This window comes from Phyllostomus hastatus, unplaced genomic scaffold (genome assembly GCF_019186645.2).
Source record: "Phyllostomus hastatus isolate PE091 unplaced genomic scaffold, TTU_PhHast_1.1 phas_scaffold_78, whole genome shotgun sequence".
In the NCBI taxonomy this organism is placed as follows: domain Eukaryota; kingdom Metazoa; phylum Chordata; class Mammalia; order Chiroptera; family Phyllostomidae; genus Phyllostomus; species Phyllostomus hastatus.
Genome location: NW_025334041.1, coordinates 61,539,956 through 61,565,045, shown reverse-complemented (window position 1 = coordinate 61,565,045; position 25,090 = coordinate 61,539,956).

Sequence of the window (25,090 nt, the reverse complement as noted above, 5' to 3'; positions counted from 1 at the left end):
CTGTTCAGGTCCTTTGCCAATTTCTTAATTGGATATCTGTCTTCCAGGTATTGAGTAGTATGAAGTCTTTATATATTTTGGAGTCCAAACCATTGTCCAAGGTATTGTTGGCAAGTGTGTGTCCCCATATGTTTTTTTCCCTATCATTTTGCTCATGTTTTCATCCATGCAGAAGCTTTTTAATTTGATGTAGTCTCATTTCTTTATTCTTTCCCCAGAGGATGTATTGTGAAAATATTGTTGCATGGGATATCTGAAATCTTATTGCCTATGTTTTCTCTAGGACTTTTTTGGTGTCAAGCTTATGTTTAAATTTTTTATCCATTTTGAATTTATTCTGGTGCATAGTGTAAGTTGCTGGTCTAAATTCATTTTTTTTTTTTGCATGTACCATTCCATATCTCACAGCACCATTTGTTGAAGATGCAATTTTTACTCCACTTTATGCTTAAGCCCCCTTTGTCAAATATTAATTGACCATAAAGACATAAGTTTATTTCTTGGCTCTATATCCATTGATCTATGTGTCTGTTCTAATGGCAGTCCCCAACTGTTTTGATTATGGAGTCTCATAATATAGTTTGATATCAGGTATTATGATACTTCCTACTTGGTTCTTCTTGCTTAAGATTGAGGAGGCTATTTGGGATTGTTTTTGGTTCCATATACATTTTTGAAATGTTTTCTCTAAATCTGTGAAATATGTTATTTGTATTTTAAGAGGGGTTACATTGAATCTATAGATTGTGTCAGGTAGTATGGAAATTTTAATGATGTTGATTCATCCAATCCATGAACATGGTATATGCTTCCATTTTTTTTTGTATCTTCCTTAATTTCTTTCTTCAGAGTTCTGCAGTATTCTGAGTATAGGTCTTTTACCTCCTTGGTTAAGTTTATTCTTAGGTACTTTTTCTTGTTGTTATATAAATGGGGTTTCTTCTATTTTCCATTTCCAATATTTAAGTGTTGGTTTACAACAATGCCTTCAATTTCCGAATATTGACTTTGTATCTTCTATTTTGCCAAATTCACTTATTAGGTTAAGAAGTTTTTCAGTGGAGCCTACAGGGTTTTCTATATACACTGTCATGTCATCTACAAGTAATGACAGTTATATATTCTTATTTCCAATTTGGATACCTTCTATTAATTTTTCTTGTCTGAAGCTATGACTAGAGCTTCCAATATATGTTGAATATAAATGGTGAAAACAGACACCCTTGTCTTGTTCCTAATCTTAAGAGGAAAGCTTTTAGCTTTTGACCACTGAGTATGGTGTTGGCTATAGGTTTCTCATATATGGCCTTTATTATATTGAGTTATGCTCCCTCTACTCCCACTTTGTGGAGTGTTTTTGTCATAAATGGGTGCTGTATTTTACCAAGTGATTTTTCATCATCTCTTGATATGATCGTGTGATTTTTGTCTTTAATTTTATGTGGTGTATTACTTTTTTTGATATGTGAATATCATACCAATCTTGCATCCCTGGGATGAATCCCACTCGGTCATGTTGTTTGATGTTTTTAGTGTATTGCTGGATCCCATTTGCTAATATTTTGTTGAGAATTTTGGCATCTATGTTCATTATCAGGCTATAGTTTTCTTGTTTTGTGTGTGTCTTTATCTGGTTTTACATTTAGGTTAATACTAGCCTTATAAAAAGAATTTGGGAGTCTTCTCTCCTCTTGAATTTTTTGGAATAGCTTAAGAAGAATATGAGTTAGCTCTACCCTAAATGTTTGGTAAAATTCTCCTGTGAAGCCATTGGTCCAAGGCTTTTGTTTGCCTAGAGCTTATTTTTTTTATGGCTTCAATTTCACAAATAGTTATCCATCTATTCAGGCTTTCAGGTCATTCTTGAGTCAGTTTTGGAAGATTATATGTGTTTATAAGTTTGTCCATCTCACCCAGGTTGTCAAATTTCTTGGCATACAGTTCTTCATAGTGATTTTTTACAATCCTTTGCATTTCTGTGGTATCAGTTGTAATTTCTCCTGTTTCATTTCTGATTTTATGTATTAGTGTCTTCTCCTTTGCATGATGAGTCAGGTTAAAAATTTGTCAATTTTGTTCATTAAAGAACATGTCTTGGATTTACTGATCCTTTGAATTATTCTTTTAATCTCTATGTCAGTTAATTCTGCTCTGGTTTTTATTATTTCCTTCCTTTTATTAACTCTGGGCTTTGTTTGTTGTTGTTCCCCTAGTTCTTGTAGATGTAGGGTTGGGTTATTCATTTGAAATTTTTCTATCTTCTTATGTAGGCCTGTATCACAGTGAACTACATTCTCAGGACTGCCTTCACTGTGTCCCATAGGGCTGTCGTGTATTCATTTTCATTTTTTCCAGAAACTTTTTAATTTCTTCCTTGATCTCATTACTAACTTATTTATTGTTTCATAACATGCTATTCAGTCTCCATGTATTTGAACCTTTTAAGTGTTTTTCTTGAGGTTTGTTTCTATTTTCAAGCTATTGTGATCCAAGCAGATGCTTGATATTATTTCAATTTTCTTGAATTTCTGAGGCTTCTCTTGTGACCTACTATGCCAACCATCTTTGATAATATTCCTTGTGAATTTGAAAAGAATGTATATTTTGCTTCCTAGGAGTGAAAAGATTATACACACACACACATATATGTGTGTGTAAATTAAGTCTATTTGAACTAGACTGTTGTTCAATGTCACAATATTGTTGTGGATTCATTTCTTGGAACATCTGCCCATTGTTGACAATGGGGTGTTAAAATCCCCTGCAACTGACTGTGTTACTACTGATATCTTTCTTGTAGTCTTCCAATATTTTCCTCATATACATAGATACTCTTATGTTGGGTGCATATATAAATATAAGAGTCATATCTTCTTAATAGATTGTTCCTTTAAGTATTATATAGTGATCTTGTTTATCTCTGTTTATGGCCTTTGTTTTTAAATCTATTTTGTCTGATACAAGTATTGTTACCCCAGCTTTTCTTTCATGTCCGTTTTCTTGGGAAATATTTTTCAGACTCTTCACTTTCAGTCTGTTTAGATCTTTTGTTCTGAGATGGGTCCCTTGTAGAAAGCATATGTGGGTTATGATTTTTTATCCATTCAGCTATTCTATATCTTTTTATCAGAATATTTAATCCATTTACATTTAAGGTTATTATTGATAGGTACTTATTCATTGCCATTTTTCTCTTTGTACTTGTGTTCCTCTCTCTCTCTCTTTCTCCCTCTCCCTCTCTTGTTCTTCATCTTCCTAAAGTAGTCCCTGTCACATCTCTTGTAATGCTGGTTTGGTGGGGATGTGTTCTTTTAGCCCTTTTTTGTTGTTGTTTGGCCAGGGAAACTCCCTATTTTGCCATCCATTTTAATGAGACTCTTGCTGTGTAGCATAGTCTTGCTTGCAGGCCTTTGTTTTTCATTAATTACAATATTTTCTTTCCATTTCCTTCTGTCTTGTAATGTTTCTGTTGAGTAATCATCTGATAGCCTTATTGGGGTTCCCTTGTATGTTACTAGGTGTTTCTCCCTTGCTGTCTTTAAAATTAACTCTTTGACTTTAAATTTTGCCATTTTTAGTATGATGTGTCTTTCATTGGGCTGCTTTGGATTCATCTTGATTGGGACCCTCTGTTCTTCCTGGACTTATATGACTTTTTCTCACATTAAATTAAGGAAGTTTTCTGTCATTATTTTTCAAACAGGTTTTCTATTCCTTGGTCCTTTTCTCATCCCTGTGATATTCCTATGATATGAATATTATTACATTTCATGTAGTTCTGCAGATCCCTTAAATCATCTTCATTCTTTTTGAGTCTTTTTTTTTTTTCATTTTGGTGTTCTGCCTGGGAACTTTTTTCTACCTTGTCCTGCAGCTTGCTGATTTGATCCTCTGCCTCATCTAACTTACTTTTAATTCCTTCTATTGTGTTCTTCAATTCAGAAATTGTGTTCTTTATTTCCTTCTGGTTCTTTTTGTAGTTTTCATGTCCTTTTTCTTACTGATGTAGTTCACAGTAAGTTCCTTGAAACTTCCTTGTAATTTTTGGTAATTCTCACTGAGCTCATTGAACTTCCTTATAACCATTATTTTGAACTCAATGTCTGATAGTTTGTGTGCCTGTTTCATTTAGCAGTCTTTCTGGGGATTTTTCTTTCTTTTTGATTGGGAAATGTTACTTTGTCTCCCCATTTTAGGTACTCTTCTTATTTGTTTCTGATTTTTTAATTGATCCATTTGGACTCCCTCTCATCATAGCGTGACTTACTTTGGTAATAGACCTGTGGTATTCAGTGGTGCAGTCTCCTGTATCTCCTGAACGTGATGTTCTTAGGGTATGCTCTTTATGCCATTTATGTTGGCACTGTGGTTGTAATTGGGTTGCAATGTGGGTTGTAATTGATTTGTTGTTATCCAACTGATTTGGTGGATTCTTCCCTCTAGCTGGTTAACTAAGAGTCACTCTGCCTACCATGTCTTATATGCTGTTGTGCAGGTACTGCCAGAACAAAACCACATAACCCAGGAAACAACCCCCATCTGCAAAAAATACTCTCCACAACTCCACTATCAACAGCAAAGTACTTAATATTAATAAGGTTGTAAAGAGATTAAGGCTCTGATAAGAAAGGAGAAGCAAATATGAGATGGCTAACTGAAAGAAAAATGATTTTTGAGAGTGTAGAAGGAGGATTTATAATGGGTAGGGAATTAGGGCAAGGCAAAGAGTGAAAGTAAAATTTACATCATAAATAAAAACAGGAATGGAGAAGGCAGAATGGAATAAGAGTATGGAAGCATATTGTATTAGGTTAGACAGATTATAAATACACACACATATATATGTATTTATAATCTGTATTTATATGTATTTATAATCTGTGTGTGTATATATATATATATATATATATATATATATATATATATATATATAGAGAGAGAGAGAGAGAGAGAGAGAGAGAGAGAGTAAGTAAATAAATAAAAAAATAGGAACCAAATTGAAGAGAAAGATCACCAAGGCACTATCAACAAGTGAGCTAAGATAGGTGGGATGGGAATAAGAGAGAAAGAAAAAGAAAGGAAAGCTGAAGAGCTGTCTATAAAAAAATTGAAATGATTTTGAAATGATAGACAGAGAAGGAATACTAAGAATGAAGAAGGAAAAACCAGGCTAGGACAGGGAAAATTAAAATTTGAGACAAAAAATGAAAGAGATGAGGAAGGCAGAATGGAGTTGGAGAGGGGAATGGTAAAATTTGTGATTTGGAATACAAAAAAATAAAGATTTAGAGATAAAATTGAAGAACTGCAACAATAACCATCCTATCCATAACTAATGAGCAAAGATCGACAAAGGTGGAGAGATAACAAGGGTATTTTAAAGCAGTAAAATGAATGTGACATGACCAATGACAAGAAAAATGGTCTCAAGAGCTGGAGTGGAGATAAGTAGTAAGAGTGAGGAATGGAAACAAGTGGTAGTAAGACAGAAAACAAAATTTAAATGAAAATAAAAAGAGGGAAGATGAAGGCAAAATGGGGTAAGAGAAGGGAGGAGAAAAATATGAGATCTGAAATAACTTTAATATAAAGTCTAGTGACAATATGCACAAACTTGAGGGACAAGATCAATGTTAAAAAGCTATGCAGGATAGAAAATATTGCAAATCATGAAGAAGACCATGGTGGAATTCATCTCAGTAGCATCTAGTATTTACCATTGCTTTTCTTTCTGGATCTACCTCTGGTGATCTCACATGGTGTCCCAGACTAGCCTTAGGCAGCCTGCTCGAGACTACCAAGGATCCATGGTTTATGGCTGACTTCTTTCATTGTTATTCTTGTCAATCTGTAATCAGCAGTCAGGCTTAAGCACCACAGGGTGGGGCAGAGTAATTCCTGTGGGCAGGATTATTGCTTCCCCTCAGGTTGATGCCACTTGGATGGGAGTGTTCTGCCAGAGCAAGATGGCTTCTGCAATATGGAGGATGACTCAGAACCAGGATCCTTGCAGCTGCTCCCTCAGTTCACTCCCCAAAGCCACTGTCCCCAATCTCTCCTCAAGCTTCTCTAGTCCTCTTTGCCCTCCTTTTCCAGGGCCAGGGTAAGTGACTGCAAATAACATTTTATGCATTGGGCCTTTAAAAGGAACTCTGTGATTCCAGCCATCTTTTCCTGGCAGAGAGAAACCCTGCCACTTTTTTCAGATGGATGTTATCCGGGTACTTTTCGGGCCAGGTGCTATATATAGGCTGGGGAGCTCAGATTGGGGGAGGTCAGATCCCCGGCCATTGAAATATTCCTCTGGCATTCAGCTGCCACCATGAGAGCCCAGCCAGCCCTCTTATGTTTCTACTGCACTCTGTACAAGTCACATTGTGGTGAAGCTGCTTCTTCTGTATGCAGCTATAAGGCTTCTCTCCCACTCTTGATCAGTTGTTTATTCTGGGTAATTTCTCTACAATTTAGTTGTAATTCCATATTTGTCCTGGGAGGAGGTTATTGTAGCTTACCCTTAATCCTCTGCCATCTTGAATCTCTTTTTTTCCATTGTTTAATTGTTTTTTGTTTGTTTGTTTGTTTTTGTCTTCCTGGTTTTGAGTTGTGTGAATTCTTTTTAAACTTTGGAAATCAAACCTAGTCTGAGGTATCATTGGTAAATATGTGTTCCCAGATGGTTGGTTTCATTTATCCATGCTGAAGCTTTTTAATTTGATGTAGTCCCACTAGGTTATTCTTTGCCTTGTATCTTTTGCCTTAGAAGATATATAGGCAAAAATATTGCTGCATGTGATATGCTGAACTGAATGGTGAAAACAGACACCATTATCTCATTCCTGATCTTTTAGGGGAAAGCACTTAGTTTTTGCCTATTCAGTATGATGTTGTCTATAGGTTCCTCTTATATGGCTTTTATTATGTTGAGGTATTCTCCTTCTGCTCCCACTTTACTGAGTGTTTTTTTATCATAAATGGGTGCTCTACTTTATCAAGTGCTTTGTTACTAGATGTGACTGTATTCATTGTTGTTGGCTTGTATTCATAATTTTCCATTCTCCTCATTCCTGGGTTTCCCCACATCTTGATAGATTTTATTTTTAATTTGCATTCAGTAAAAGTCATTTATGGTTATTGTTTAGTACAATTCTAAAAAAAAAGCAGAGATGTGCATCTTCTATCAAGTATAGTGTAGTACATTTTCATCACTCCAAAAATTTCCCTGGGTAGCCTTTTAGTAATCAGTCCCTCTCTCATCCCTAATCCTCAAGTACCACTGATACATTCATTACTTCTATCATTTGCCTTTCCCAGAATGCCCTATGAATGCCCTATAAATGCAGTCATAGCATATGTATCCCTTGGTGCTGGCCCCTTTACTGGAATAGTGTATTTAGTATGTATCCATGCAGAATAAACCAAAAGTGTGCCTTATGTTGCTGAGTGATATTCCACTGTGTAGATGGGCCATGGTTTACTTATATATTCACCTGTTAGAGAATATCTGGGTTATTTCCAGTATTTGGTTATCACAAGCAAAGCTGCTGTAAATGTCTGTATGTGAGTGTTTGTGTCCATACACATTGCCAAACTACTTTTCAAAGTTGCTAGGCCATTTTGCATCTCTGAAACTATGTTCCTTTTTCCAGGCACCATGGGCATTGTTAGGTCATTATTACTGCCCTAGTTTTTTAGTTTAGTTTTGCTATTCTAATAGGTGTTAAAGGGTATCAAATTATAGTTTTATTTCCATTACCCAATTACTGATCATGTTGAATACATTTTCATATGCTTATTTGCCATCCATATAGCTTTTTTGGCGAAATATCTGTTCAGAATTTTTTTCTCATCTTCTGTTGCTTTCTTTGGGTTGAGCATAATGAGTTCTTAATATATTCTGAGAACAACTGATTACAGACATGGACTTTGTAAATATTTTCTCAGTCTGTTATTTTTCTTTTTATTCTGTTAATATTTTGTGCAGAATAAAGTTTTTAATTTTGATGCATTATAATACATCATGCTATGTTTCCCTTTTATGATTTATGTTATTTGTGTCATGTTTCACAAATCATTTTAAAACCCCAAGCTACACAAATCTTTTTTTCTATATTACCTTATAGAAACTCTATTATTTTATGTTCATGTTTAATTCTATAATCCATTTTGAGTTAACTTTTTTTTATATTATGTGGGGAATATGTTGAAGTTCACCTTTTTGGATATGTGTCCCACTTGTTCCAGTACTTTTTGTTTGAAAGATTACCATTTATCCACTGAGTTGTCCTTGAACAGTTAATTTTGTTAATGTGGGTTTATTTCTGAGGTTTCTATTCTGTTCCACTGAACTAGGTGTCTATCTTTCCACCAGTGTAATGCTGTAGTGATTACTGTATCTTTATAGTATGTTTTAAAATTAAGCATGTGATTCTTTTCCTTCTGGCACCCCTATAATTCAGATATTAGAATGTTTCAAGTTGTCCCAGAGGTTTCTAAGTTTCTCTTCATTTTTTGAATTATTGTTTTTTTTTCATTCTGTTCTGGTTGCATGTTTATTTCTTCCTTTTGTTCCAAATTGTTGATTTGAGTCCTGGTTTCTATGCTGTCACTGTTGGCTTCATGAATATTTTGCTTCATTTTGGGTATCTTTCATTTTTCAACTAAGCTCAATTAGATCTGTGAACATTTTTGCTATTGAAGGCTTTAAATTCTCCATCAAATAGGTTGGCAACCTCCTCATTGCTTAGCTCTCTCAAGTTTTGCTCTGTTTTTTCATTTGAGGAACAACAGCAAGAAATGGAAAAATTAGTTGAAAACACAATGAAGGTAAACTTCCCCAATCTGGTGAAGGAAATAGATTTCCAGGAAGTCCAGGAAGCCCAGAGTGTCCCAAAGAAGTTGGACCCAAAGAGAAACACACAAAGGCACATCGTAATTACATTACCCAAGTTTAAAGATAAGGAGAGAATCTTAAAAGCAGCAAGAGAAAAAGACAGAGTTACCTACAAAGGTGTTCCCATAAGACTATCAGCTGATTTCTCAAAAGAAATCTTGCAGGTAAGAAGAGATTGGAAAGAAATATTCCAAGTTGTGAAAGTCAAGGACTTACATCCAAGATGACTCTATCCAGCAAAGCTATCATTTAGAATGGAAGGGCAGATAATGTTCTTCCCAGACAAGGTCAAGTTAAAGGAGTTCATCATCACTAAACCATTATTATATGAAATGTTAAATGGACTTATCTAAGAAAAAGAAGATTAAAAATATAAACAGTAAAATGACAATAAACTCACAACTATCAACAAATGAACCTAATAAAAAAAGAAAAACAATGAAAACAAAAACTAAGCAAACAACTACAACAGTAACAGAATCAGAGAGATGGTCATTACTTGGAGGGATTTCAGTGGGGAGGGGGAAGGAAGGAATAAGGGGAAAATGTACAGGGAAGAAGAAGCATAATTGGTAGACATAAAATAGATGGGGACAGGGGAAAATGGTATAGGAAACAAAGAACTCAGAGAACTTATATGTACAACCCACGGACATGATCTAAGGGGGGATACTGGAGAGTTGGGGGTGTAGGGTGGTGGGGAATAAAGGGGAAAATTGGGAAAGCTGTAATAGCATAATCAATTAAATATACTTAAAAATATAAGTAGAACAAAAAACTAAAATTAAGTGTATGAATCTTTCTACTTTGTTTTTCAGAATTGTTTTGTTATTATAAATGTTGTGACTTTAAATAATGTGAACATTAATTTGTCAATAACTAGAAAGTAATGTTTTTAAGTTTTTCAGTGAGATTACATTGATTCTATAAATCAAATTGAAGTGAATTAACATCCTAATTATATTGAATCTTCTATATTTCTTACTAACTTATCAATATTTTATAGTGTTAGCATATAGATCCTGCATGAATTTGTCAGTTTTTACCTAAGAATTTCATATTTTTATTGCAATTGGAAGTATTTTTGTTTTATTTCAGATTCCAGTGTTTCATTGCTGCTATGTAGGAATATAATCACACTCCAAATATGGACTTGTATTTTTTTCTTTTTCTAATTTTATTTTAATCATTGTTCAAGTACAGTTTTCTGTTCTTTACTGCTATCCCAGCCCACCCACCCATCCCTCCCCACCTCCCTCCCATTTCCACACCCCCTAGTTTTTGTCCATGTGTCCATTATATTTGTTCCTGTAAACCTTTCCCATTCTCCCCTGAAATTCCTTCCCCTCTCCCCTTTGGTCTTGTATCTTAACAACTTGCTAAATGTATTAGTGCTAGGAGCTTTTCATAAATTTGGGGGACATCTTTACACAAACAAATATGCTATTTGTGAACAGAGACAATTACTTCTTTCTTCCTTTCAAATCTGTATGCTTCATTTCTTTTCTGATTATACTAGTTAGATTCCACTATGATGTTTAATAGATTAGTGACAACATATACCTTTTCTTAGCAGAAACATTCAGTATTTTATTACTGAGTGCAATGTTAGTTGTAGGTTGTCAAAAATGCTATTTATGAAATTAATACACTTTCTTTTGTTTTTTGTTTGCTGAGACTTTTTTACTATAATTGCATGTTTATTTTTAAGTAATGTTCAGTATCTATTGATATAATCCTATTTTTATCATATACTTTTACTATTCATGTGGTGAATTCTACTGATTGATTTTCAATTATTTAAGCAGCATTTTATTCCTGAGACAACTCCAACCTGGTTGTGATTACATATTATAACTTTAATTCCTTCCCTCTCCCCTTCCTCTCCTCTCTTCTTTTCCCTTCTCTCCTCTCCTCTCCTCTCCTCTCCTCTCCTCTCCTCTCCTCTCCTCTCCTCTCCTCTCCTCTCTCTGTTCTGCTACTGTCATCACATCTCCTTCTGTATGACTCTGTCCCTCTTGCCTTTCTCAGTACCCTAGTGACTATAGTAGGCTCAACTGGATAGTCTACCCATCATCTCATGGTCTTTAACGTGATCACATCAGCAAAGTCCCTCCTGACATATAAGTTACACTATTCACAGGTTTTTATTCTTTTTAATTATTTAAGTTGTGTTTAATAACCCAACTTATCCCCTATTCTTGCTGAATTTTCTATGTGCACTTGAGAAAATATATATTCTTCTGTCATTAAAGAAGGTGTTCTATAAATATCAATTTGGTCATTTTGATTGGTAGTGCTGATCTGGTCATTTATATCCTTATTGATTTGCTGTGTACTCATTCTATAATTACTGAAAAATAGTTTTAACTACTCCAAATATAATTGTGAATTTGTTTATTTTATTTCTTCAAATCTATGCTTGCTTCTGTATTTGTAAGTTCTATTGCTAAATGCATGCACATAAGGAGTTGTTATAGCCTCTTAAAAATTTGATCCATTGATCATTATATAATGCATTTTTAAAATCCCAATAAAATACTTGTCTATTTTTTATGAAAGTTTTGGATTTGGCAAAGGTTCTTTTAGTTTTTTTCATAAAATAAAAGACATTTTTAATATTCATTAAGTTTATTGATTTAGATATTTGAGTTTGTCAGCTATCTCCTGCACAGTATAGCATTGATTGTTCTCAATTAATATCTCAGTTTGATCGCTATCAACTGTAGATAGTCTACCTGACCATGGAGCATTATCCAGAGAGAGATCTACAGAACAAATCTTTGCAAACCATACACTGCACACATCTTTTTTGTGTTTCAGTTGCATTTTTACCTTTCCTGAAATAATAAAGCATAATGTGATGAAAATGTTGCTTATTTTTTCCATCTTCAATATTAAAATGGCTATACAAAAATTCAACAATTCTGATGTTTTTTTAAATGCCCCCTGATATGACAGCTGTCAAAATACAATTTAATAAAATTATTTTGAATGAAGTTAAAGACAACTAAGCACTACTAGAGCCATCTTATAGAAAAAAATAAACTTTTAGGCCAACCCAATAGTAAAGCTACATTAGCTCCATTCACATTAGTGTTTTGTCTATATTGCTCCATCTTCTTACTTTCAGTCTATGTCTTCACATATAAAATATTTTATTTGTAGTGAGCATAGAGTTGCACCTTATTCTTTACTATTCAATTTTCCTATCTCCATCATTTAACTTTTTTTTAGACTTAAAATGATTACTGAAGAAAACACAAATACATGTCCATACCACCCAAAGCAATCTTTAGATTCAATGTAATCCCTACAAAAATCCCAATGGTGTTGTTCATAGAAATAGACTAAACAATCCTAAAATTTATATGGAACCCCTTATGACCCCAGATAACCAAATCAATCTTGAAAAAAAATAAAGCTATATTAATCAAAACAATGTAGTTTTGGCATAAAAAAGCAAATTATAATATGTCAACACATATATGGTTAAATAATTTACTGCAAACAAGCCAAGAATATAGAATAGGAAAAGGACAGTCTCTTTAAGATGGTGTGGTAAACATACAAATTAATAAAACTGAAATATTGTATTACACCATACACAAAAATTAACTCAAAATTTATTGACTTAAATGTAAGACTTGAAACAATAAAACTCGTAGGAGAAAATAATGGGTTTTTGAAACTAGCAATGATTTTTTTGGACCTGATCCCAAAAGTAAAGGCAACACAAGCAAAAATAAACAAATGGGACCATGTCAAGCAAAAAATCCATGTGTACAGCAAAGAAAATCATCACTGAAATGTAAGGACATCTTACAGAATGAGAGAAAATATTTGTAAATCATATATCTGACATCAGAAATATATAGAGAACTCATAAAATGCAATAGCAAAGACACAAACAATTCAATTTTTAAAAATGGGTAGAGAATCTGAATAAACATTTCTCTAAAGACATACAGATAGTCAGCAGACATATGAAATTAAAATCCAGAACACTAATCATCAGGGAAATGTAAATTAAAACAATTATATATCACCTCATACCAGTTACAATGACTAATATCAAAAACACAAGAAATAAGAAGTGTTGTTGAGGAAAGGGAAAAGGAGAAAGGAAAATGGAGAAAAGGGAATCTTCATGCATTGTTTGTGGGAATGTAAATTGCTGCAACCATTCTGGAAAAGTGTATGGAAGTTTTTCAAAATTTAAAAATGGAACTCATATCATATGATTCACCATTTCTACCTATGACTATTTATCCAAAGAAATCCTATACACTAATTGAGAAAATATATTCACCCCTATGTTCATTGCAGCCATGTTTACAATAGCTGAAATATAAAAACCTAAGTATCAATCAATTGATGGATAAGGAAGGTGTAGCAAAGAATGGAATAATATTCAACTTATAAGGAAGAATGAAATCTTATCATTTGCAACAACATGGATGGACCTTGAGGACATTATGCTAAGTGAAATAAGTCGAATAGATAAAGACAAATATTGTGTGGTTTCCCTTACATGTGGAATCTAAAACAAAGCAAGACCAAGTTCAGAGGTAAAGAGAAGAAACTGGTGGTTGACAGAGGAGGGGATTGGTGGATGAATGTAATGGGGGAAAGGGCCAAAAGACACAAACTTCTACTTACAAAGTAATTAAGTCATAGGAATATAATGTACAGCATGATGACTAAGTTAATGATATCATATTGCATATTTTGAAGTTTCTGAGATTAAATATTAAATGTCCTCATCACACAAAAAAAGTGACTGTATAAAGAATGGGTGTTAACTTACTGTGGCGATCTTTTTCAATACATAGAAATATTGAATCATTATACTATATACCTGAAACTAATAAAATGTTACATGTGAATTATAGCTCAATAAAAGTAAATAATAAAGTGTTGAGATGAGTTGAATGATGGTGATGAGATGTTGAAGATGTCTTCAAATCTTTATTTTAGTCTATATGCCAACATATTACATATAATTATATAAATGTAATGTCTATTCTTACTTAATCTGTTGGAATTGCTACATGGTGTTCATAACTGCAATTTGAATGTTTCATAATATTCCATAAAACTGGTTTGCCGTAGTTTACCTGATATATCCATGTTATTCCATATAGTTGTACATAATTTTATAATTTTCTACCATTATATATATATTATAAAGAAACAAGATCTTTATGATATGCTTTTATTTTTCATTTAAAAATATTTTATAAGAACCTATTTCCTGGGAAAAATAAAGAGATTATTAATTAAAATCTACCAGCTGCCCTACTGTTTTATATTTTTCCAATGTATTCCTTGTTTATTTTCTCTTCTTACTTCTCTGGGTTTATTTGAACATTCCTTTGGCAATCCATTTTAACTATTCTATTGACTTATTATGTATATTTCTTATGAAATGTTTTATTAGTCACCTGGAAATTTGGTCTGTTCATTGTCACATAGTCTGAGTCTAACTTCAAAGAATATTGTTTCATGTGTAGTATATATAAGACTTCATTCCTTTGTGTGAGTCAAATTTCCTGACCTATTGAAAATTGCTTTGGCCTGAAAATATTCTTTTAAAATTTCCTGTGGAAGAGTTCCTGTAGTTGACTCAATGTTTCTCTGTTGAAAACTTTTTATTCTTTATTACTTTTAGATATATTTTTGTTTAGTATTGATTTTTGTTTCTCCCAGCACATTGCTATTTTGCTTGCATGGTTGTCACAAGAAATCTGATGTTCATATTGTGGATGTTCCTCTCAAGGAAGTGTGTTATTTTTTTCTGGATTCCTTAAAAGTATTTCATCTATTTGAATTTGATATATGTAAAATCTGGGTATGTAACTTCCCAATAGTGAAACAGAATAATGTTGAAGTAAATGAAATGGTTTTGACACTGACTATGATTCGTATCAAATATTCCAACTTTTCACCCACATTCTCAGCTGCACTGGGAAGTCATATGACTATATATGGCCAATGGACTGTAGACAGAAGTGCCATGTGTCAATAGCAGATACACATATTTATAAACTGCCATGACAAATAATGAGGCTTCATTTTCAGGGTAATGAAGCCATAAGATAGTACAAATTCTCTAAGTTTTTATGTCTGAATGGGCACCAGACAAGCAGTTTGGGTGGGAAAAAAGAGATTTTCCTGGTGAAGAAACTGGGATTTGTTGGTTGATTTTTTATTTCAGACTGTTCATTTCTTTTTTAAATTATTTTATTGTTGTTAAATTACAGTTACCTGCATTTAATCCCCACCAGTCCCCCCACACCCTAGCCAAACCCTCCTCCTTCTCTTGCTTCCACTCCCCCTTGGTTTTGTCCATGTGTCTTTTATAGTTCTTCCTGAAAATCCTCCCCACCTTCCTCCAATATTCCCTTCCACCTCCCCTCTGGTTACTGCCAGATTGTTCTTAATTTCAGTGTTTCTGGTTATATTTTGCTTGCTTTTTTCTTTTGTTGATTACATTCCAGTTAAAAGTTAGATCATCAATGTTAGTTGATTTTTAATCTTAGTGTGACCTAGCCTGTCCTGATAAATAATAATACCATGGATAACTTTCTTCAAAAACAAAAGTACATAAAATTTTGGCTTTACCTCAGAAGGTAAAGACTAGTGTGCATGCAAGTTACTAGTAGAGTAAAATAGTGAATTTCAAAAAAACAAAGCAAAAAAGAGTGGTAGACAGATTAACAAGCAAATTTTAACCCCATAAGAAAATCAAAAAGACTTCACAGAAGAGTTAGCATCTAAGTTAAATTTTAAAACTAAAAATCATGTCATTTGAGACTTAGGATATTGAAAACCCAGAATTTCTCCCAATCATTCAGTTAATGGCAGCATTAAGGCCAATCCTTGGATCTCCTTAAAGTCAGCCTCTGAAATAATACTTTTAATTAGTTAAGAATCTATTTATTTAAATAGTTTTGATTACACAGACATAAAAACAGACCCTCTGTAATTCTTAAAGATGATAAGAAAGGGAAGAAAATAGAAATTTGAAGAAATTTCTTAATGTAAAAAACTGTCCTAATCTTGGAGTCCGAAGATTATTCTCAGGATCTTTTAGAGTCAGATATTCTGACAGTACATCTCAATTTCATCACTGAAGTATCAAAGAAAATAAATGAATAAATACATTTAGAAGATTTAGATAATCTATGTTTTAAAAAACAGTTCATTTCAGTCATTTCTTTTCTTTTTTTTATTGTTGTTCAGCTACAGTTGTCTGCATTCCCCCCCACACACACACTACTACTCCCCACCCCAGCAATCCCCACCTCCCTCCCCTGATCCCACCCTGCCCCCTTGGTTTTGTCCATGTGTCCTTTATAGTTGTTCCTGAAAACTCTTCCCCCTTTCCCACCATTATCCCACCTTCCCTCTGGTTACTGTCAGTTTGTTCTTAATTTCTTATTTTCTTTTGGATATGGTCTAAATAGCTAAATGGTTCAAAAAATGGGCTCTTGCAACTGGATTCAGTATGCAAAACTGCTCCAGTAGTTATCTCTGTCCTATATAGTCAAGGTTTTTGTCATGATTATAATATTAGAAGTTCTTTTTTTACTCACTCAATAAAAGAGAATATCCTGTGAATGAAGGAATTTGGCAGAGGCTTTTGGTATTAACTACCTGTACCAGTATAAAATTTACCCAGCTAACATATCTGGAAATATTTTATATGTATTTGTGATAATATTGTAAAATGTGTGGATGATATTTTTTTCAAAAATTTTACTAATGTCATGAAATTTAACATCACATTAAAAATACATGTTAATGCCTAGGTTGTGGGTTCAGTGCCTGGTTGGGTGCAAATGTGAGGCAACTGATCAATGTTTCTCTCCATCTCTCCCTCCATTCTCCTCGCTCTAATGTCCTTGAATAAGAGTATTTATAAATCTAAATTTCAATATTAGTATATATTATACATTTATTTTATGCTTAAATATTAGTATATGAAATGTCTTGCAAGTACATACATAAAACTTATAACCTCACAGACTAAGTAGATTCTGACCTCATATTCCCAGGACAGACTTGAGAAATTCCTGGAGTCCTGACAGACTTTGGGGATTTGATTGTAGTATGAAAGTCTGAATATGGGACCATGATGAAAGTTTTATGTAGGTAGCACCATACTCAAAGACATCTCACTGAAAGAATGGAGTCTGAAAACCAGTCCACTGTCATTTCACCAAGCCTCATGTCCCAGTTAAACTATATTCAGTGAGGAGAACTAAGGAGAATTCAGAATTAAGGAGAATTTAATTTTGCACAGGCTCACCATGTCATGAGTCTCTAAGGCTGAGTTCTACCAGGAGGGTACATTTCTCCTAATTTATATAGCAACGACATATTTAACAGTGGTCTTTTCTGTACCTTCAGATCACAGACTCCCCATAATGTCACACCCAGTCAACCTTTGAATTGGAAGAAAATTTTTCAGATTAGTCCAAGACCTATCAACAAAGAAGACAAAGAAAAAAAAGGAAATAGACATACTTATAATTACACATCAAATTAATTTTTATTTACATCAGAATAAAGATACCTTGGCTAGTGTAGCTGAGTGGATTGGGCATGGGCCTGCAAACCAAAGGGTCATTTGACTCTCAGGGCACATGCCTGGACCACAGGCCAGGTCCCTAGTAGGGGGCATGCAAGAGGCAACCACACATTGATGTTTCTCTCCCTCTTTTTCTCCTTCCCCTCTCTCTAAAAATAAATAAATGAAATATTTTTTAAAAAGAATAAAGGTAAAAAACATTTAAAATAAAATGAAACGGAAAGTCTAGAATAAATGTATATGTATATATGTTAGTAACTAAAATTTGGATATTAACAAATAAATTTAATATTGCATGTTTGCATGAGAGGATTTGTGAACTAGAAGAAAATTCAGTAGGAAATATTCAGCATAAATCACAGAGGAAGAAAGAAAAAAGAATTAAAAATACAGGAAAGGTCATATCACTATATAATAAATACCATGGTGAAAACCCTGGCACATGTTATTATCATCACAAATGGAAAGAAGAGAATGAAGTAGAAGCAATGCCTAAAGACACTAACAGTATTTTAAAACTAGTGAGAAATATAAAGTCACATATTCCTAATTATAGTTTATAAACCATAAATAAAATAAATACCAGAAACAAACTAATAAAAAATTTGCAAAGAAAAAAACACACATGTAGTCATATCAGAATCAAACTACAGAAAACCAATGATAAGATATAAAAAGCAACTAGGACAGCAGTGTGTTTTATTTAAATATCACATTATCCTCAAAGAAGCAATAAAAAGCCTAAAAGTTGACTTGCTCAAAAGAAATTGAAACCTTGGAAACAATGTATTCAAAGACAATAAAGGTAAGTGGTAAACTAGAACTCTATAACCAACAAAAATATTCTGAGAAATGAAAGTAAAAATGAGATTTTTTCAGACAAGAGAAACAAAATACAATTTCAGCAAACTCACACAAAATGTAATACTAAAGGGAGGAAGGCTTCCAGGAAAGATGGCAACATTTGGCAGATATGTCTCACCTGTTTGTGCAACCACATCAAAACTGTAACTAAAATATAGTTGTAACAATCATCACTCAGGAATGCCAGCAATTGAGTTGAGTAAAAGTCTGACAACTAAAGAATTGAAGAAACCACATCCATTCACACTGCTAGGAGGAGCGCAGTTGTTGAACAGGCTAACTCCACACCCATGTGGGTAAAAATTCAGGAGGGACATCTCAGGAGCTAAGAGTCCCAGACCCACACCAGGCTCCCCAGGCCAGAATTCCAGTACCAGGAACCTAAGTCCCCACACTTGTGGCTGTGAAAACCACCAGGGATTGAGTCAGTGGAGGAGGCTGCTAGACACATACACAGTTCCTTTTGGGGAACCCAACCTGGACTCACATATTCAGACTTGCTCCCCATGATCTCTAGCATGGGAGTGGCAGCTTGAAAGGCAACAGTGGAATATAGGGAGAAACTGAAGTGTCTGGCATGAGGGTTGATGCGTGGGTCACCAGCCAGCAGTGATCATGGAACGCTGCAGATGGCTTGTCGAAATGTGAGAAAAACATACACAGAGACAACCAGGTCCTGTGGGGCAATAGAAACAGCAGGGCCACTCCTCACATGGGGAGCGCCTTGGCCACCCTCTCTTGGAGGGTGCCGCTTCGCCACTCCTCACATGGGGAGCACGCCGCTTGGCCACCCTCCATGGTGGGGAGAGTGCCCTGTTCACCATCAGGAGAGGCTTTTTATTGGTTTCATTTGAATAAGAATTCAGGTAAAAGCTCATTACTCATTGCTAGGAAATAAGGATCAAACAATAGATAACAAGGAAGTCTGAGGGCCTATTTTGAGTCAGGATCAAAGAGCTGTAAAACTTTGAGGAACAAACTTACTTCTTCCTTGGACCCTTATCATTCAACTGAGAGCATTCTAAACAAAGCAGGTTTCACAGGATCTTACATATTCTTACTCAGGCCTGATCACCTGGGGAACCTGCCCTTTTCAGCACAGAGCTGCACCACCCTGTCATTGTTTCAGGCTTAGGTGGAGCAAGGGAAGTAAGGTAGCCAAGGGATAAGGATATTTTCTCCCAGACAATGAGAACTCAGGCTATATCACAGCCGAGGAGTGAGGGTCCATCACCCCCTTTTGCTGTAGCCCCCAAAGTCCTTCCTTGGGGGCCTTTCACGTGATCATGCCTGTCTTAGATCATCCTCCCCTTGGGGAATCTTACCCATCATTGGCTAACCAACCAAGCCTTGGGGTTCAGTTATGAATGAAGCAGCAGAAGCAGGGCTCCTTCCAGGGAGATAAGCTTTTGTCTCTTTGCTGGCTTATGGTCCAAGGCCACTCCCTCAGCCTTAGCCTTGGCTGGGGTTACAGCTTCTGATACCAGGCAGGGCAGTTCCCAATAGAGGGTGAGCAGAACCCATCGTCCTTTTACTGAACCCTTTCCCCACAGGGCTAGTAGGCTGGTGCCATATCTGAATCTAGATCCACCTGGCTAACATTGTGAGATGCACCATGGAGATCCACAGAAGCTCTACCTCAACCAACTTATGGGTTCACCCAAGCTACTTTTCCATAAGAGTGGTTGGTTTTGGCTTTTAAATCCTATTAAACAAATAATAGATGGCTTCACTGAACCCTAGTGGCAATCAGATTATTGTCACAGTTTGGCTTCAACTGGGGATCTCTAAGCTCAGCACAAGTAGTGGCCATCTCACATTGCTTTATAGCTCAGACAGGGTGCCCTAGACAAAACACAGGTGGGGGCTGACCTTGGCTGCACCACCCTGGAAACCCCAGGGCCAACATACCCAGCTGATAGCTACAGATTATGTAGGAGCACCACCACTCTGCCTGTGTGTTACAGAACAGACAAGGGGAGCCTGAGAAAATATACTATTATTGAAAGAAGGCCCCGGGTCCGTTATGTCCGCCGCCAGAGGAAAGACGTCTCTCAATGCCAGAGATTCGTGAAAAGGAAAGGAAATGTTTATTTAATGCTATTCAAACTTAAAGTAGTGACCTAATGTCTTTATCAAAAATCCCAAAGTCCCCCAAAACACCCACAGTCCTTCCTTCCTTCCCCCTTTGCCCAGTCCAGAGTACCGTATCTCAGGAAAGGAAATAGAAGTCCATGGCTCAGGCAGTCCTCTAGTTCTTCCCAGTTAGTCCTCCATCTCGACTGGGAGACCTCCCTGGGTTCCCGGAACCCTCAGCTGAGTTGCCGGGATCTCTGCTAAAACCAGGTGGTAGTTCCCCTTCTAAAGCTGTGGGGGTCCCCGCTCTGTCCAGGCCTCGTGGTTCTCCCTCTCAGGGCTGCGGGAGTCTCCACTCTGTCAAGGCCACGTGGTTCTCTCTCCTAAAGCAGCACAGTTCTCCCTCAATGGCTGAGGTCCTCCCTATTCTGCTAAAGCCGCATGGTTCTCTCTCAGGGCTGCGCATGGTTCTCCCCCATAAATGGCCACCAAGTCTGGGTTTTAAATCCCCGTGGCTAATCTTCCTCTGCAGCCCCATTTCCGACTCCTCCCACACTCGGCTTCACATGCCACAACTCGTATCCTTCCAGCTTCACTGGGCTGCCATCATGAGTCTGGGCAGGTGTGGCCCCATGTCCTGGAGCCAATCTTCTCCGAGCTCCCATGCAGGTGCTGTAGCTTGGGGGATCTGCTCCCAGTCATGTCTTGTTGGGGAAGTTACTTCCATTCCCCTGGCTCAGAGATGATCACAGCTATTTAACATATCCATGCAACCAGCCAAAGGCTATAGATATGTTAAATGACCACGCCAGAGGGTAGCTGCAAGGCTGTTGCTATGCAAAACAGCTCTCAATGGCCCTGCTCCATTTGTCCCTTCCCCCAACCCACACCCTGGGTGGGGGGGATGGAGACATCTTAAAATCTCCTGGACACCTTAAGTTCTGGGCCCCATTTCAAATGCCCATTTGGGGTCCCCCCTCTTGGCTGCACCCTGTAACATGTGCACAGCTGATCCTCCACAGAGGGCAAAGGTTGGTGGTTTCCAGAGGACTGGTTTGTTTTGGTCTGGCAAATGTGACTCACCTCTGTATGGAGAAGCTACAGAAACAAGGTGGTGGGCAGGAGCCAGACCTTCAGATCGAGTTTTCCTGTGGAAATCAGGCCTAGAAAATGCATACAGACTGTTAGGGCTTGCTCTTGCTAAAACTCCCTCATGGTCTGAAATAATAGATATGTATTGTCTACCTTCAAAATAATTTCCAAAGCCTGTGTAAATTCCCCCAAGGATGGAGCTAATCAGCTCACCACCTTTCCCTTCTGCATTTGTTATTTTCATTTCCTTGATTGTACCTAAAATGTGGACAACAGTATTCTATAAATCCTTCTTTAATGAAATACCCAAGAAAAATAATAAAAGCTTGTCTAGGCAAGGGTTGGGGAGCTCCTCTCTTGAGAGAGTGGCTGAGGCACTCAGAGGTGCTCTCTTCTTGAGAGAGTGGCTGTGTCATCCCCTTTTCCTCCACAGGATTGCTGTAGCCTGTGCGTTTGTTCTCGTCTTCAGTCACAACAGGTGGGACTCTGCTGGCCAGAGTCTGCCACAGGTGGTCAGTGGTCACAGTCACTCCTTGATGCTAACTTGCCTGCGCAAATCACTCCCATTGACCTGTCAATAGCAACCAAAACTCAATTATAAGAGAAAGGTGTATTTAGCCCACACAAAGGGCACACCTTGAGTACCCAGCTTGAGTGATAAGGGTGACTGTACCACTGGACCCTACAGGACGCTTACTACATTAGGCCACACTACCAAGACACGGAGTCAAAGCAGCTCTATCCAATACATAGAAACAAACACAGGGAGGCTGCCAAAATGAGAAGACAAAGAAACATGGCCTGAATGAAAGAACAGATCAAAACTCCAGAAAAAAAGAGCTAAGTGAAATGGAGATAAACAATCTATTAGTAGCACAGTTTAAAACATTGTCTATGAGGATGCTCAAGGAACTTGGAGAGGACCCAAGCAGAGTAAAAAATACCTGTCAGAAATGAAAAATACCTAATTAAAACAAAGAACAATGTATAAGGAATCAACAGTAGAGTGGATGAAGCTGAGAATCAAATCAATGATTTGGAACATAAAGAATCAAAAAACAACCATGAAAAACAAGAAGAAAAAAGAATCCAAAAAAATTAGGATAGTATAAACAGTCTCTGGGACAATTTTATGAGGTCCAACGGTTGCCTCATAGGGCCGACAGGAGGAGATAATTTAGTGAAGAAAATAGGTAGGCTAGTGCAGGAAGCACAGAGTCCAAATTATGATGGCAGCAAAGAGGTCCACTCCAACATACATTATAACTAAAATGCCAAAGATTAAAGGTAAAGAGAGAATCGTAAAACCAAGATCAAAGAAGGTATTTACTGGAAGGTTGCCAGATGAGGGGGGAGGGGGAGAATAAGTGAAGAGGTGAGGGGATTAAAAAGTACAAATGGGTAGTTACAAAATAGCCATGGGGAGGTAAAGTACAGTATAGGAAATGAAGTAGCCTAAGAACTTATATGAATGACCTAGGGGCAAGAACAATGGTGGGGGCATTGCCTCAGGGAGTTGAGGGCACTGAGTGGGGCAGGAAAGGGGCACAAATAAGGACAATTGCAATAATATAATCAATAATATATAATTTTGAGAAAGTAATACATAGATATTTCAGGCAGAAAAAATTAAACCAAATGAAGGGAAGGATAAAAAGAAAAAAAGTATAAATATGTAAATATTTTATTGTCTCCATGTTGACTGACTGTATATGATAATATTAAAAATAACAAAGTCTAGCCCTGGCTGGCATAGCTCAGTGGATTGAGCATAGGCTGTGAAGCAAAGTGTCGCAGGTTCGATTCCTAGTCAGGGTACATGCCTGGGTTGCAGTCCATGACCTGCAGCAACCGCACGTTGATGTTTCTCTCTCTCTTCCTCCCTTCCCTCTCTAAAAAATAAATAAATAAAATATTTTAAAAAATAACAAAGTCTTATAAAATTGAATATAAATATATTTCTAAAGAAAAATAAATAAAATCTTTAAAAAATTTTAAATTTAAAATCAAAGAACTTTGACCTGGCTGGTGTGGTTCAGTCACTGAGCGCAGGCCTTCTAGCCAAAGGATCACTGGTTTGATTCCCAGTCAGGGTACAAGCCCAGGTTCTGGGCCAGGACCCCAGTAGGGGACATACAAGAGACAACCATACAATGATGTTTTTCTCTTTCTTATTTTTTTACATTAATTTAAAATTTTATTGTTGTTCAACTATAGTTTTTGGCCTTTTCCCCCAACTCTCCACCCCACCCTAGCCATCCCCACCTCCCTCTCCTGATAACACCCCTACTTGGTTTTGTCCATGTGTCCTTTATAGTTGTCGCTGCAAACCCTTCAACCTTTTCTCCTCATTATCCCCGTACATCTCCTCCCTGGTTACTGTTCGTTTGTTCTGAATTTTTATGTTTCTGATTATGTTTTGCTGGATTGATTATTTTGTTGATTAGGTTCCAGTTAAAGGTGAGATCATATGGTATTTGTCTTTCACCACCTGGCTTATTTCACTTAGCATAATACTCTCCAGTTCCATCCATGCTGTTGCAAAGGGTTGAAGCTCCTCCTTTCTTTCTGTTGAGTAATATTCCATTGTGCAAATGCACCATAGTTTTTGATCCATTCATTTACTGATGGTCACTTAGGTTGCTTTCAGCACTTACCTATTGCAAATTGTACTGCTATGAACATTCGTGTGCATAGGTTCTTTTGGATTGGTGTTTCAGGGTTCTTAGGATATAATCCTAGCTATGGAATTGCCAGGTCAAAAGAGAGTTGCATTTTTAGTTTTCTGAGGAAATTCCATATTGTTTTTCACAGCAACTGTATGAGTCTGCAATCCCACCAACGGTGAACTAGGGTTCCCTTTTCTCCACAACCTATCTAACACTTGTTTGTTGCTTTGCTTATGATGGCCATTCTGACTGGTGTGAAGTGGTATCTCATTGTGGTTTTAATTTGCATCTCTCTGATGGTTAGCAAAACCAAGCATCTTTACATATGTCTCTGGACCCTGTGTGTGTCTTCCTTGGAGAAGTGTCTGTTCAAGTCCTTTGTCCATTTTTTTAAATAACTTTTTATTATTGTTATTATTATATTTTTAATCATTGTTTAAATACAGTTTTCTCCTTTTTACTCCCAATCCAGTCCCCCCTCCCACCCTCCCCACTTCCCTCCCATTACCATCCTCTCCTTAGTCTATGACCATGTGTCCTTTAAGTTTGTTCCTATGAACCCTTCCCACTGTCCCCTTAAATTCTCTCTTCTCTCCCCTCCGGTCACCATCAGCCTGTCCTCTATTTCAGTGTCTTTGGTTATATTTTGCTTGCTTCTTTGTTTTGTTATTTAGGTTCCTGTTAAAGGTGAGATCATATGGTATTTCTCTTTCACTGCCTGGCTTGTTTCACTTAGCATAATGTTTTCCAGCTCCATCCACGCTGTTGCAAAGGGTAGGAGCTCCTACTTTCTTTCTGCTGCATAGAATTCCATTGTGTAAATGTACCACAGTTTTTTAATCCATTCATTTACTGATGGGCATCTTGGTTGCTTCCAACATCTAGCTATTGTAAATTGTG